Source organism: Spodoptera frugiperda, chromosome 1, assembly GCF_023101765.2.
Source record: "Spodoptera frugiperda isolate SF20-4 chromosome 1, AGI-APGP_CSIRO_Sfru_2.0, whole genome shotgun sequence".
In the NCBI taxonomy this organism is placed as follows: Eukaryota; Metazoa; Arthropoda; class Insecta; order Lepidoptera; family Noctuidae; genus Spodoptera; species Spodoptera frugiperda.
In genome coordinates this window covers 11784079-11800999 of record NC_064212.1, presented here as the reverse complement: position 1 = coordinate 11800999, position 16921 = coordinate 11784079, and the positions used below count along the sequence as shown (strand labels likewise).

At 34.5% G+C, this 16921-nt stretch overlaps 1 protein-coding gene across 23 annotated transcripts in view; it reads left to right on the top strand.

Annotated features, from left to right (window-relative positions):
- LOC118273360 (dual specificity calcium/calmodulin-dependent 3',5'-cyclic nucleotide phosphodiesterase 1) overlaps positions 1-16921 on the top strand; it is a 531383-nt gene that overhangs the window by 399253 nt on the left and 115209 nt on the right. The gene's annotated exons all lie outside the window — the stretch shown is intronic.

Below are 16921 nucleotides of genomic sequence, written 5' to 3'. Positions count from 1 at the left end.
ATTTTGGGGGTTAGGAATTTAAGGGTTTTTGAGAAATCGGGGATTGGGAAGATTGGTAATTGGGCCTTCGGTAATCTCACTCACACAACGAAATACAATGCAAGCGTTTTTTCACGTTGGGTTTCTGTAAGGCCGTGGTATCAGTCAGATCGAGCCGGCTCATCCGTGGTGAAGCATGGCTCTCCCATACTTGAAAAAAAAAATCTTTAATAGGTTTTCTTGTTCTTCTATATCATTATCATGTCTTTCATTATCATTATCAATACTGAGTTATTTTCCTTGTTCTTCTGTTTTATGTGTACCATTAATATTAATAAGTGTTTTCTCTCTTACAGGTAAGCAGCTAATTCGTTGTGGTGTTTCGTAAGTAAACTTTAGTTGGTGTGATTTAACTGTTAATAAAATATTGTAATATTTATAAGATTTTTAATATTCTGTTTGTCGAATTAGGTCAGTAGAAGTTAGACTACATAGATTACCTATTGCTGTACGATACAAAATCCTATTTACATTTTGATAAATTTTAATCTTAATTGAACGAATACGTAATGTTTTAGGTCTAGGTCGTTGGATTAATTTAAAACTTAATGCTTTTATTAGAGAGTAAATAATACATTGTAATTAATATAAAAATCAGAAGTAACAGGGAGAGAAAAAGACATGAGTTAACATAAACAGACATAGAATGTTCAAAAAGGAAGACAGTTTTTGTGTATTTCTCATTTTGTATTCTATATATTATCTATGTATTCTTTTTATTCTAATATTTTAATGTATATTTTTAACATTTATCAAAGTAATTTTCTTTGAAAATAACTAATCCTTTCTAAAAAATCGTCCTCCATTAATAATCTAGGTCAGATTTGTTAATGCCTAAATTTACCCTGGTCTATAAATCCTGTTACCTTTAGACTCCATTAATATTTTATGAGATCTCCTCTCTGATCTTCCTTTACAGATTAAGTTTACGCGTGACCCACAATTTTAATATTTCATGGGGAGCTTTTGAAATAATTTTCTTTTCAACGGAAAATTTTGTTGTTTATTATCTACTCTGCACTTTGTATATAACATCTGAATAACCCAGAACATCTATCATACTAACCATAAGACTAAAATGGAAACAAATTGTCAATTATTTCATTTTATCCCTCGTTAAAAAGTAATTTGAATCTTACCATTCACTTCACATCTCTTCATACTGACACATCCAATCAAAGTCACCCCAGAATTCACGTCGATGAAATTGAAAATTAATATCAAACAATTTTGATAACGTATCTAACTCGAGGCAATATTTCATCAGCGTATTACGAAGGCTCCATAGGATCACATTCTACGTCACCGCGGCCGTCGAGCTTGAAACATATATCGTGTCTCGGTTACAATATAAAGGCTTTGAACCTTAAAGGCTCTCAACTCAATATTGCATCACTGGAATGCTTCGAGAATTTTCGGTTTAATGTCACGAAACTTCATACTTACCTCGTATATTAATCATGGGGCCATCTCCCCATGATATCGGGAATAAACCTGAGAGAAATGTTTTGATTAATTCATAGAATATTGATAACTTAGATGTAGGAATATTTAATAGTGTTTTAGCCAAACTAATGTCGGCAGAGGCTGAATAAGTTGATTCGTTAGTTAAGTCTTAAGTTTTAATTAAGTTACTATGGAACAGGCGTAGCATATTGTTAAAAGTTCCTAAATAAAAAATATTAAACAAAATATCTCCCCATGATTAAATTTGCTTAATGTCAGCCATTTTAATCCCAGAATGGACTGAACAACTTAGTAACCAGTAGTACCATTTCACCATCTTTATCAACCTTTTTGGGGCTCGGTACCCAAAGGGCGTCTCATGGGACGTTAATGCTAAGTCCCCCTGTCCATCTATCAGTCCCCTGTCAATCTTATGCGATAGAGATTTCTGTTTTAATGGTCATGTCAACATCTACGACATAGGAGAAAATCTTAGTGTGAGGCAAGTTAAAAAAATGGTTAGGACAAGAACGAAAATTTTCAAAAAAGTAATAAGAAATTATTAATTTGTATTGTTAAGAAACATTATGGAAGAATTGCTTCTTTCGTATATGGACAAAATCTTCATCACCCTGAAGCAGTCGGGCGAACACACCATTTTATTTTTAGGTATTTTCTTATACCTAATGTTCATGTATTTAAGGTTTGATGTGGTCTAATAACCATTTCTATCCCAGTTCACGGTTAATTAGCTGTGCACAAAGTAACTTGATTATCTTACGTGATGTGGCTGAATTTTCGACAATGTACTGAGGACGTCAGCTAAAATTAATGAACTGTAGAAAACTAGTTTACTATGTAATGACATTTGTTAACGTTTGAATGGGAAGTAGTAATTTTACAACGATGAAGTTGCCAGTATATTCCCGATGTTCTCTTTAAAAAAATAAGGTATTAACAAATAATAATAATTATTATTTCAATACATATACTTCCCTTCACCAATAACACGTTGGATTTGCAAAAAGCATTTTCAATTTCCACCATTTCGTTAATTCGTGCCATACAAACGTATTCCGAGGCGTTCGATAAATTCTCGCCGCGGAACGAGGAAATTTTTGGCAATTCCGCGTATAAAATTTAATTTATCATTCCCTTTTGTGCGATAGGAAAAAATTCTCCTTCTTACTTATATATCTCGGGTCGAATTCGGTGGCGGTTCTAGAAGGAATGTACTATCATCGATAATATCAGGATAAAATAATATATTGTTTTATGTCCTTTGACCCTTTTGTATTCTTAGGCCTCGATCTTCGCTGGTCTACCGACAAATTGAATTAACCGAGTAATGTGTTTTGTGAGTCCTTGAGAAAACCTTTTTATGTTATTTCATAGATTATTCTGTGGATGAAATTGTTAGTGTGTTGGCTTACATGTTATTAGGTACGATTTTAAAGTCATGTTATTAAAGTTTCTCGTAGAAATGTTCATCAGCGCTGTTATCAATGCCTATACAGACAATGGACTTGTGGCGACACATGACAAGTGACAGATGACATAAGTCGCACATAGATGATCAACGGATGACGTCATAAATCCTACATCACACACACACATGAAGTTTACATGCGAATAAACATGGATAGAAAATCCCAACGAACTACAGTTGGGCAGAAAGTCCGCTAGGCATGATCACCTCGCCTGGTCGGAAGATCCTCCTTTACTTATGGAACTTTAATCTCTGTTCCCTAAAGATTTATTCCTTGGCACATAAAATGTAAATGTAGGTATGTCTGTAATGTAATTTTGGGCACAAACACGATGTTATGTGACGTAACTAATCTCTTCTAAATCCTTTATTAATCACCATACCCTAAACAGCCAAAACAGCGTAACACGCTAAAATCCTCTTGCAAATTAACATCGCCATTTCTTTTCACATAACAACGCTTCTAAGAACGGCCCGTCAACGCTACGCCGCCGAGGGATGTTTACGGATTTTCAAGCCCTCATTAAGAGGACGTTTAGGGGATCTTTTGTTTCAACCCTCACGCCGCAGTAGGCAACAAAGATTTGCACTGAAACTCGAGATTCAATCTCGTTAGAGGTTCGTGAGAATTAGTTCCTTGTACAGATTTTTTTATGGAAATATTGTTTTGATTGTTGATTTATTTTTGAGTTGTTTGTTGGGAATTGTAAAGTGAATGGAAAAAAGTGTGTAGCTATCTACTGCTTTATCTGGTGTACACGATAACGTCAAAGTCACCTATTACAATTCTCCCTCCATTAAATGTACCGTACATTAAATGTACCATATTGACTAATATTTAGTAACTTAACTGTCACAGCCACAACAAAATACTAACATTATTCTTATTTCCCAAGCTCTCAAGCAAATCCCCGTCCTTCAAAGCCGCTGCCAAAAATGTTTTCCAAGAAACAGCCGACGTAAGAAACGGAATTTTTAATGCGGAATTAAGAGAAAATGGCCGCGTAATCAGAACCGCTTGGCAAGTTACTGTAAGCTATTAACAGAAACAAGATACCACGTCGCTAAGTGCACTTCTGACGTAGACATTTGACGTCGACGTCAGCGCTACATAATGCTCCCGAGAGAGCACTGAACGGGACCACCCAAATAAAAATGGAGGCTTTAAGCGTGACACAGATTTTGGCAAACCTTTCGCATTAAATTTTCACTTTAGTATTTTATTTTACCACTATTTTACTGCCCAACTATAAAAAATCTCTTTACACATTATTCCTATGTAATAAAGTTACGAATACAGTTGGCTGAACAGTGAACATGCACCTAGAATATTCCAAACAAGTTACTTAAGAACTTGCTTCATCGTGGATGCAAAAACTGGTTGATAACAATGGCCGCTCGTCATACCCGCGTCCGGTGCTTGAAAGAGAGGCCGATCTTCAAACTAGGCCGGGAAAACTTGTGCATTGTTTGAATATCAGCTTACGTCATTGTAGAAAACGACTTTAGTAGAGTAGGTGGAATCTAGACTGTCTGACTGTGAGAATTGCAAATACTGCAAACAATTATGTTTCGCCTTGTATGTGTGTTTAAATGTGGGAGAGCCATGTTTCGGCACGAATGGGCTGGCTCGATCAGAGTGATACCAAGACCTTACAGTAAACCGACGTTAAACAACGCTTGTGTTAAATTTCGTTGTGTGAGTAAGGTTACAATTCCCAATCTTCCTAATCCTCGATTCCTCAACAACCCGTAAATTCCTAACCCACCGAAAGGTCGACAACGCACATGTAACGCCTCTGGTGTTTCGGGTTTCCATTTGCGCCTGCGATTGCTTACGATTAGGTAATCCGACTGGTCGTTCATCGACTTATAGTATACAATTAAGTATACAACAATATGAGTTTAAGCCATTATGACAATGTTTTGAGATACGACGATAACTGTCTATCCCTTGATATAATGACCACTAAAATTTATGAAGATGAGCTCGATGACTGGAGCTGATTAACACTAGTTTAGAATACGCCAAGAGAAAGAATAGTTTTTTTATTTAAACGCCATCAAATTATTATCAGGCAAATAGCATAGGTATTATAAACAAACTTAATTAAACTTGAAATTGGAAACTGTGATGTGTTAGGTATACATATCAATATACAACGTGTAACAAAATACCCATATACATCAAGAAGCCCTGAAGAATACAGGTTGAATAGAGTCTCTAAACGAAGTTTCAGCTTAAAATAAGTTTAAAAAAATTTTGTACCAAATTCTTAGTATCGCATGGTTCTTGATTTTAAATCATACAAACGTGTCACAACACTACAGGGATCACTCGCTAATATTACGAAACATTTATTCTGTCAATCTGATCGCCTAGTACCTGTCTACCTAATTTTGAACCACGCGGCGGCGCGATTTGAAAAATTCATAACTTAATACCATGAAAAAATGAGTTTAAAATACCGCATCGTTTGTTATGTTATCTAGAAGCCGTGTACTTGATATGTATACCCCCTTTTTGTTACACGTTGTATAACGTATGTGCTTGTAATTAGGTTCTGATTAGTAAATCAATGTAACAATGGGTACATAATTTACCGCCTCGATGAACTAGTCGTTATGTATTAAGACGTGACCTGTGTACTCTAGTTACCAAGCTGAATTTGGAGACGGAATTATTAGGTTTGATTAAATTTGTGTCAGAACTTCAAATTATTTTAGGAATTATATAGGTTTGTAACATTTGCTTATGTTATTGTTGTTACTAAGCGCGTAATAATATTTTTTTTAAATAAGTGAACCGCCTTCGAAACTTATCTTGCAAACCTCAATTTTTACTAAAAAATACTGTGCTGAAAACTGCATCAAAATTGGTTAGGCTAAACGCGAGATCATCGCGCACAAACCTACATACAGGTCAAGCTGAGAACCTGTTCCTCCTCGGTTAATTAAAGGAAGGTTAAAAGACAAATAATAACAACGACGTTACTTAAAATTAAACCAATTCCTATTATATTTAGAAACAATTACATACACGAGTATGATAACACTATACAGACGTGTAGGTGTAAGCAAACAAACATTGCACCCGTACCTACTTCGCGATACTTCTGAACATTTTTTCAAACAATACTGCAATAATTTTGCATTTGACCAGTTTGGAACATAACTACCTAAAATTACCAATTGGATTAAAAGTCAAGCGGATTCATTATGGCTGCTAGTGCATGCAGATATTTTCCAGTTTTTCCATAAAACTGTGGCTAAATTATGGCCAGATTTTTATTCCGTTTTCTTCAAACACATTTCCAATTTTGAAGCGTTGCCAAAGGAAATAAAGAAAGAAACAAATGATTATTAAAATTATTCAGACAAGAAAATGTAAATTATCTACATTTTTGCGCAAATAGTGGCTAATGACGTCAGAGATGATATTGCAGTCGACCCGACATTTGCATGTCGAAAATGTACCATGGAAGTCGCATTGCGGGAACCACTTACAGTAATTGGGGATTGCGGAACAATTCCTTAGACTAGGAAAGTATGGAAAACAATCTTAACCTTTTGAAATAATATTCTTAATACTAGAAATAAAGATTATTCTATCGGGTCTGGCTAAAATTATCAAATCTTCTTTCTGCCGCTATCCTAAGCTACTTAGGATTTTCACGCATCTTTCTTCTTTGGCCGTCTTCTACATTTCCACATACAAATTCAGCAGTCACTTGTTTTTTAGAGAGAGACAGAGAGAGAGAAAGAGAGAGAGACTCTCAAGAATCACTACAAATAGTCCTAAAAATAAATACAACTAAAGTAATTTAACTAACAAGCTATTTGAACCCCTATTTATTCTTCTTAATAAAGAAGCCCGTGGAATTACTTACCTCACAAGTTATGGTTATTTTCGTCCAAATACCTAACTTTGGTCGCGACTGTACGTAAATTCCCGTTAGTTTTTAAACGGTTAACTCGCAAGGGAGGTGCAATGCGCCACAGTAAAGCGTTCAAAAGTTTAATGAGTGTAATATTGTTACGTTTCACAGATTCGCTTAGTTATTTCGTCGAGTTCATTTACTTTATTACCGTTCAAATTATATTTCCGTGTTGTACGAGTATTATTTTGTATAAAGTGAATTCTAGTTTTGGTCGTTTATTTGTTAGAGCTGTTTTATCGTTGAATGTTTTGGAACAGCTTTGCATAACGTCTCGCGCAAGGGGTGGAAGGGTCATTCACCCATTTTCGTTTGTGAGATATCGGCTTGACGTGGTACCTATCGACTGTGTGTCTGTGTATTCGTATTTACTTTAATATCATCACCATCATCATCAGCCTATAGCAGTCCACTGTTGGACATAGGCCTTCCCAATTGTTCGCCACTTTGCTCTACTTTGATACGAAATGAGAATATTTCATAAAAATATTCTGGACAAATGGCTGTCAAACATGTATTAAGTTAACCATTCGAAATCCAACAATAAACAGGGTTAGACTGTAGGTTTTAAAGTCAAGGAATCTGACTTCTGTGGCTCCTTGTTACTTCCCGTTAAGAAACACTGCCTTAATACTACCACCATCCAGTAACAGTTCACTTTTGGTTATATATGTCTTAAATTAAAGTATAACATTAAAAATTACTATAAAAAAGAATTGTTCACAGCATTATCAAGCAATGAATACTTATCTAACCTTTATAATTTAAAACAATAGTAATCGAAAATAAATATAATAACTTTTAACGGGACGGACCCTGGACCCAAGTTTTGGGACCCGGACCTCGCTAGAGGCTCTATTCATGAAAGAGTTCAACCATATATTTAGGGATGATTGAAATTTTCTAGATACACTGTACAGTAGTAAAGGTCAATAGGAATATTCTAGATGGATTTCAACATATGTAACCTCAGGCCTGTCTCCCATGTGGGTAGGCAGAAACAACGCCAATTGCTACGATTCTTACACACTTCTTTCGCTCAGTCATCAGTATTTTCATGAATGCTAGTCAGTTAAAGGTAATACTATTTCTCACTCGATCACTTAATTTTACTCCACATAATATACTTCTTAACTTATTCATGCTACCATAACTTACTCCCGTTATTTCCGACAAAGAGCAATGCAACAATGCTCTTGTAATGAGTGTCACTGAAAAAGATTTCCAAATAGTAGGTACTTAATATCAACAACATGTTTCCGATTCCATCTTAATCCAATAATCGGGCAATACAAACCGGACAGGACTTAATTATAACGTCCTACTGAATGTAAAATTTCCAATTCACACGTTACAATAAATATCATTCACCGTATTTTGCCATTTGTCACTCTTCGTCGCCACCTGTCACTTTTACACCGCTCCACCGCTCACTGACTTTATCATAAAAATGACAAAGCAATTTGACCCTTATTCAAACGTGACATTACATAAATCCAATGGATTTACACCTTTGCAAAGGTCTGTTAGTAATATCGTAGGGAGATATTTAAGCCTTTTTTATTTTGTGCGTTCATTTGTTGCGGTTGTAATCCTTGTTCGTATGTTGTAGGTACTTTATGTATACTTTGAGCATATAAAATTAATCTATCTATACTTATAATAAATCTGTAGAGAGGTCAATTCTGTACATGAAATATATTTCCAAAATAACTATCAGCGGGTGATTAGTGATCTATACTGACGCCAAAAATGCAATCAGAAAATTTTTTGTCTGTCTGTCTGTCTGTCTGTCTGTCTGTCTGTCTGTCTGTCTGTCTGTCTGTCTGTATGTTCTTTATAGAAACAAAAACCACTCGACAGATTTCAATGAAACTTGGTACAATTGTTCTTCATACTCCTGGGCAGGTTATAGTATACTTTTTATCACGCTACGATCAATAGGAGCAGAGCAGTAAAGGAAAATGTTGGGAAAACAGGAGAACTTATTCCATTTTTTAAGCTTCCGTCGCGTTAAAGCTACACAGAAATAATGTATGACAGAAATGTTCTCCTTAAAATGGTTTAAAAAATATTCCACGACAGCAAATGTCTATCTCTTATGGTTGACTTACAATAACACGTATAACTCCCGATAGCTTAGCAGTTCGGAGCTTTCTGATTATATTTGTCTACTCTTACTTTTATAACACTCTCATTAATTCATTCATTCATATTTTAATAAACCTGTAGAAGGGTCAATTTTTTTCATTGAAAATATAGAAAAAATAAATAGCAGGGGGTGTTACTGGATCGATACCAAGCCCAATTATGTGATTATTATTTTTTTGTCTGTCTGTCTGTATATGTTCAGGCATCACGTGAAAACTAACGGTTCGATTTCGATGAAACTTGGTATAATTATATCTTATTATCCTGGGCATAAAATAGGTTACTTTTTATCCTGGAAAAATACGTAGAAAAAAAATCTTTATTTTTCAGTTTTATTCTGCTCAACAGCAGTAGCTCAATAGAGGGATCTCCTTAATTATTATGGGCCTCGCCGTATTTGGGTCCAATATAGATATTTATAAGATGTCATTGTCAGAGTTACTCAAAATGGAGAAATAAAACTTCCACGAGAAGACCGACATCCGCGCGGACGGAGTCGCGGGCGGAAGCTAGTTTGTTCCTAAGCTAAAGAGAAACAATAGATGTTCAAGGAACTAGAAGATAGTCATTGATTACCTATTTCAAACTTGAATACATCACGTTCTTGACAGCTTGTCTTGTGGGTATATTGTAACTCCACTTTTTCCAATTTTATATTTTTGTTCATAACACTATAGAACCATAAACATGTAGTTAATTTTACTCTATTATACGTGCTAAAGTATAATAAAGTTAAAACAAGTTCACATCAACACTTTAACGCCTTTTAGACGTACAAGGCCATGATATTTAACCCTTATTTTGTCTCGGTCGTTCATAGCCGCGTGCCAACGTCTGGCACGGAACCCTGTGACCGCTGTCAGTTTGAATAAAACATGCCTCGGTCTAGTTGCCGCAAAATTGTCATTGATGGAATATGGAGAGGGCGTGCTTATGATAGATGTAAAATTGATGCGATTTTATATTTACCTTGTCGTTTTGTATATAAATAAACACTACACTATTCGAATTGGAATAGATGGAAATTAAAGTTAAGCGCAAGACCGCCTGATGGAATTGATATACAACGTGAATCTAAGTGCGTAAACTGTTTTCTATCAGGAATAAAATTACCTATTCTAGTATAAACTCAAGCCAATTTGTATAAATAAACATTTTATTTTCATTCTTTAAAATAAAATAAGTATCACTCGCAATCAAATAATCAAGAAACTTCCAGAAAATTTTAGAGTTCTTAGAAAACTATAATTCTAATTCCAGTCACTTGTATAAGGTCTGATTGTTAGTTACCAACTCAAAACTTTTCTATAGACTTCGAGAAAATTCCGATAATTATTTTCTATTTTCAGTAACAATTCAGTCCCCGAGACTTTGAATAATTGTAGCCTTAGGCAGGATTAAAATTAAATAAAACATTATTATTCGACATCAGAGTCAGAACAGCAATATTGACACCTTAAAAATCACTTTTATGTCATAAAATAAAAATTTGTGTTTTTTTTTTCAAATAATTATTATGTTTTTTTGGCCTACTCACGTAACTATTGACGTACGTAAGAGTAACACCTCATGAATATGTGGCATGGCTTGAAACAGTGTGGAATTTTAAACTTTTCATACACTTGCTACGGACTGCCTATTAGCGGGTTACTGAAGCTCCGGCTTGAAAAGCAGGAGTATGAATGACGTGGTTTTTAGTAAGAGTCTGACATTCCCTCTCGCCTTGCCCAAGGCGGAAGAAGAAATTTGATGATTTTCACCCCTCCACCTATCAAAAGGACTAAACTTAAACAAGTTTGATGTGCTTATCGTTTTAAGGAAATTGTGATATTGTTTAAGTAAAATACATCATTCTTAAAATTGCTTGTATCTTAAAAACAACACATTTAATAAACGTTTGATTTTAACGTAGACATAACAATACACCCACAAATAAAAAAATCTTCATTCTTTACCTTTTATATTATTTCAAGATCAAATACCTTCAGTATCTGTTCCTATCTCATACCTTTTCTTTATATTGCGAAGCTGGGCGCAACAGCTGCGGAGAGCTACGTCTTGTACCGACAGACGTGTAATGAGACCTCTATCTAACTACTTCTTTATTAAAACCAGGAGAAACGAAGCGAGCTTCTATGAACTTATATAGAGCTCAGACTCCGCTTTTCAAAGGTTGTTCTAGAAAAAGTGATCTTTTCTTTTCACTTCATTTGTTTTTTCTCTGAGGCTTGACTTCGAATCTGGTTATTGTTGGCAAGTAAAATAAAAATGTAGTGAGTAAATTTTCGACGGATTATTATAGGATGACAAATAAATTGATTACATTAGCGTTGTATAGCACACCCTGTCAAATTAAAATCTATTTAGTTCAACACTTAGGTAATGAAATCAGATATGTATTATTTTTTGTCATATGAGATAATAATATTTAGATAAAACGAATCAAAATTTAGGAAAGAGAGCAAATACCTACATCATATCTACGAGTACGCCACCATCCAGTAACAGTTCACTTTTGGTTTATAATAAAGTCTAAAAATAAAGTACAACATTAAAAATTACTATGAAAAAAAATTGTTCACAGCATTATCTAGCAAAGAATACTTATCTAACCTTTATAATTTAGAACAATAGTAATCGAAAACAAATATAATAACTTTTAACAAACTGGACCTTGGACCCAAGTTTTGGGACCCGGACCTCGCTAGAGGCTCTATTCATGAAAGAGTTCAACCATATATTTAGGGATGATTGAAATTTTCTAGATACACGTAGTTAAAGGTCAATAAGAATATTCTAGATGGAGTTCAACATACATAACCTCAGGCTTGTCTCCCATTGGGGTAGGCAGAGACGATGGAACGCCAATTGCTACGATTCTTACACACCTCTTTCGCTTCATCAACAGTCATCAGTCTTTTCATGAATGTTAGTCAGTTAAAGGTAACACTATTTTTCACTCGATCACTCCACACACACATTCATTTTACTCCACAATACTTCTTAACTTATTCATAATACCATAGTATTACTCCTGTTGTTTCCAACAAGGAGCAATGCAAAAAAGTTCTTGTAATGGGTGTCACTGAAAAAGATTTCCAAATAGTAGATATTAAATATCAACATCATGTTCCAGATTCCATCTTAATCCAATAATCTAGCAATACAAGCCGGACAGGACTTAATTATAACGTCCTACTGAATTTAAAAAAATCCAATTCACACGTTACAATAAATATCATTCACCGTATTTTGCCATTTGTCACTCTTCGTCGCCACCTGTCACTTTTACACCGCTCCACCGTTCACTGACTTTATCATAAAAATGACAAAGCAATTTGACCCTTATTCAAACGTGACATTACATAAATCCAATGGATTTACACCTTTGCAAAGGTCTGTTAGTAAAATCGTAGGGAGATATTTAAGCCTTTTATATTTTGTTGGTTCATTTGTTGCGGTTTTCGTATGTTGTAGGTACTTTATGTATACTTTGAGCATATAAAATTATTGTACCTGCACTGAAGATAAACAATAGATGTTCAAGGAACTAGAAGATGGTCGTCAATTACCTATTTTAAAGTTTAATCACATCCCTAACAGTTTGTCTTGTAGGTATATTGTAACTCCACCTTTGCCAATTTTATCAATGATAATATTATGTTTTTGTTCATAACACTGTAGAACCATAAACATGTAATTAATTTTACTCTATTATATGTGCTAAAGTATAATAAAGTTAAAACAAGTTCACATCAACACTTTAACGCCTTTTAGACGTACAAGGCCATGATATTTAACCCTTATTTTGCCTCGGTCGTTCATAGCCGCGTGCCAACGTCTGGCACGGAACCCTGTGACCGCTGTCAGTTTGAATAAAACATGCCTCGGTCTAGTTGCCGCAAAATTGTCATTGATGGAATATGGAGAGGGCGTGCTCATGATAGATGTAAAATTGATGCGATTTTCTATTTACCTTGTCGTTTTGTATATTAATAAACACTCTACTATTCGAATTGGAATAGATGGAAATTAAAGTAAAGCGCAAAAAACGCCTGTTGGAATTGATATGCAATGTGAATCTGAATGCGTAAACTGTGTAAAATTTACCTATTCTAGTATAAACTCGAGCCGATTTGTATAAATAAACATTTTCTTTTCTTTCTTTAAAATAAAATAAGTATCACTCGCAATCAAATAATCAAGAAACTTCCAGAAAATTTTAGAGTTCTTAGAAAACTATAATTCTAATTCCAGTCACTTGTATAAGGTCTGATTGTTAGTTACCAACTCGAAACTTTTCTATAGACTTCGAGAAAATTCCGATAATTATTTTCTATTTTCAGTAACAATTCAGTCCCCGAGACTTTGAATAATTGTAGCCGTAGGCAGGATTAAAATTAAATAAAACGTTATTATTCGACATCGGAGTCAGAACAGCAATATTGACACCTTAAAAATCACTTTTATGTCATAAAATAAAAATTTGTGTTTTTTTTTCAAATAATTATTATGTTTTTTTGGCCTACTCACGTAACTATTGACGTACGTAAGAGTAACACCTCATGAATATGTGGCATGGCTTGAAACAGTGTGGAATTTTAAACTTTTCATACACTTGCTACGGACTGCCTATTAGCGGGTTACTGAAGCTCCGGCTTGAAAAGCAGGAGTATGAATGACGTGGTTTTTAGTAAGAGTCTGACATTCCCTCTCGCCTTGCCCAAGGCGGAAGAAGAAATTTGATGATTTTCACCCCTCCACCTATCAAAAGGACTAAACTTAAACAAGTTTGATGTGCTTATCGTTTTAAGGAAATTGTGATATTGTTTAAGTAAAATACATCATTCTTAAAATTGCTTGTATCTTAAAAACAACACATTTAATATACGTTTGATTTTAACGTAGACATAACAATACAGCCACAAATAAAAAAATCTTCATTCTTTACCTTTTATATTATTTCAAGATCAAATACCTTCAGTATCTGTTCCTATCTCATACCTTTTCTTTATATTGCGAAGCTGAGCGCAACAGCTGCGGGGAGCTGCGTCTTGTACCGACAGACGTGTAATGAGACCTCTATCTAACTACTTCTTTATTAAAACCAGGAGAAACGAAGCGAGCCATGAACCTATATAGAGCTCAGACACCGCTTTTCAAAGGTTGTTCTGGAAAAAAATACTTTTTCTTTTCACTTCATTTGTTTTTATTTTTTAAGTCTTGATTTCAAATCAACTGTTATAAAATAAATGTAGTTAGTGAATTTTCGACGAATAAATTTATTATAGGACGGCAAATAAATTGATTACATTAGCTTTTTATAGCACACCCTGTCAAATTAAAATCTATTTAGTTCAACACTTAGGTAATGAAATCAGATATGTATTATTTTTTGTCATATGAGATAATAATATTTAGATAAAACGAATCAAAATTTAGGAAAGAGAGCAAATACCTACATCATATCTACGAGTACGTATAAAACGTACCTAGAAGTAACATTACGCGATATACCCGAAAGTATTGTTTCCGTGAGTCTAATATTTTAAAATAATAATACAAGTCGGAAATTAAAATAAATATTAAATTAATAGAGGTTTTTATTTCTCTTATTTAATTTTATCTAACTAAAGCAATCTTTTACTCCGTTACAATAGACATCTGAAAATGGCGTGAGCAAATGTTTTTAAACAACATGTCTGACAAAAAATACGGCACAAAAGTCAGGAAATATTCCTCTGCTCCGTAATAAATTAACTCTGGATTTCAGCTGTCATTTACAATACTGCCACCGCAGTTCAACGGTGAAGCGGGTTTCAACTTTTAGACATACTCGTACATACGTTAGCATGTCAGTTGAAGTCCAATCAGAATTAATGTTTGGATAAATATAGGTACATAGTTAATTCTCTTAATTATGTTAGGTACCTATTTATCTGCAAAATATTTTCAAATATGGTAAGTTGCGTCGGTGATTCGTCTACATGTTCTGTAGGTGTATTCCGTTGGAGATGAGCGCTAAAATTTAGACACTAGACAAATTCTTGTTTCCAGTATCGCTTCCTACCCTTTTGCCGGTCACTAAGGCCAATTTCCTCATTAAACGCTATTGTATCTTTAAGTCACTTATATTCCATATTTTATAACTTTTATAAATAAGTTCAATAAAATGTAAATAAACACAATTTAATATGAAATCTTCTCAATGGATCTGCATAACTCTGAGGATAACAGACCAATATCTTCCGCAGTTGGATTTCCATGAAGACGATATAGAATTTTAAACAAGTGGCTGTTTTATGCGACATTTCTCTCCCAAGGGATATACCTCAAGCAAAGCCGAGGCGTCTACAAATGTGAATCGGTTGTAAACTCGAAATGGAGTCGATTTAAATTCTAAATAAAAACTATGGTAATGTTATACTTGTTTATTTATTTTTGGTTGACTTTATATCTCCTTTAATATCAACAATGCTTGAGTTTTTGAGACCTTTACATAGTGTAATTTGCACTCGGTTGTTATTTTATAAGTCATCATCAACAGCCTATTAATGGCCACTGCTGACCAAAGCCTCTTCTCACATGGAGAGGTTTGAGCATTAATCACCATGCTTGCTCAACGCACGTTGGCGATTTCAAACATATAATCAGAATTTATAAGCCCAGGTTTCTTCACTTTTGTTTTCCTTAACCGTTTGTCAGTGGGAGCTAAATAATCTTAGAAAGCACATATAACTCAGAAAAAATATCATTGATACTTACTGTTAGTAGGTTTTGAAACCGCACCCTGCAGGTGTCTAAACCTCCGAGCCACCACAACCACGTTTTTATAAGAACATCCCGTCTATTTTTAGTTAAGAAAATAACTGTCCAGTATTCTCGCTCACTCCCTATTATATACAAAGGACTTATAACACAAATGGTGAAAAGTGGGTGTATATTGTATAGCGGCATTACGTGCCGTAATGTGCACCTCTGCCTACCCCTTCGGGGATAAAAGGCGTGACGTTGTGTGTGTGTGTGTGTCAAGAAAATAATTGTCTTTTGGGTTAGAGTATATCAGGTTAAAAACTACAATATTCAATCATATAGATACACAAATGTAGGTACGTTGTGGACAAAATAAATATGATCACGAGAAGTAATATATGATCAGTCAATTAATTAGCGATACTGTACAGCTTTTATGATAGTAATTGCCTTATTTGTTTGGTATCAGATTCCTTTTAATGATCTCGTATCGATACTAGATATTATTAATTGACATAAATATTACTCTCATTATTACCTAAAGTAGTTACCTAATCGAGAGTATTTATCACATGAATGTTTTTGCGTTTTGATTATTTTTATACTTTTATTACAGAATCTGTGGGCTCTTTTACAAACATACAAGTTTACATACACATCACATTCCAAACCCGAAACAACAATTTGTTGATCACACAAAGAGTTGGTCCGTGCGGGTATCAAAAACGCTACATATTGCGCGGCAGCCGATCGCCCTGGTCCGAGACACGGAGATGAACTAACTCTTAGCTAATTATAGTTATTTTTAATTCAGAAAATGCCATTGTAATTTTTGTCTGGCGCGGGAACCTAGCCCGCGATACTTTGCACAACAGTTGATCACCAAACCACTGCGCCAACCGCAACACGTTGCACAGCATTTTATACTCTACCAACGCTGTTATACTCGAAGTAATAATAGAGGAAGAACCCCTTTCCTTCCTTCATAATAATATCTACAAAACTTTCACAACTGGATATTCGTGTCAAACTTAATTTACACAAAACAGTGGCACGTTCCAAAGACACAACGAATCTTGTAAATAACAACGCGGCGTCCTACTTA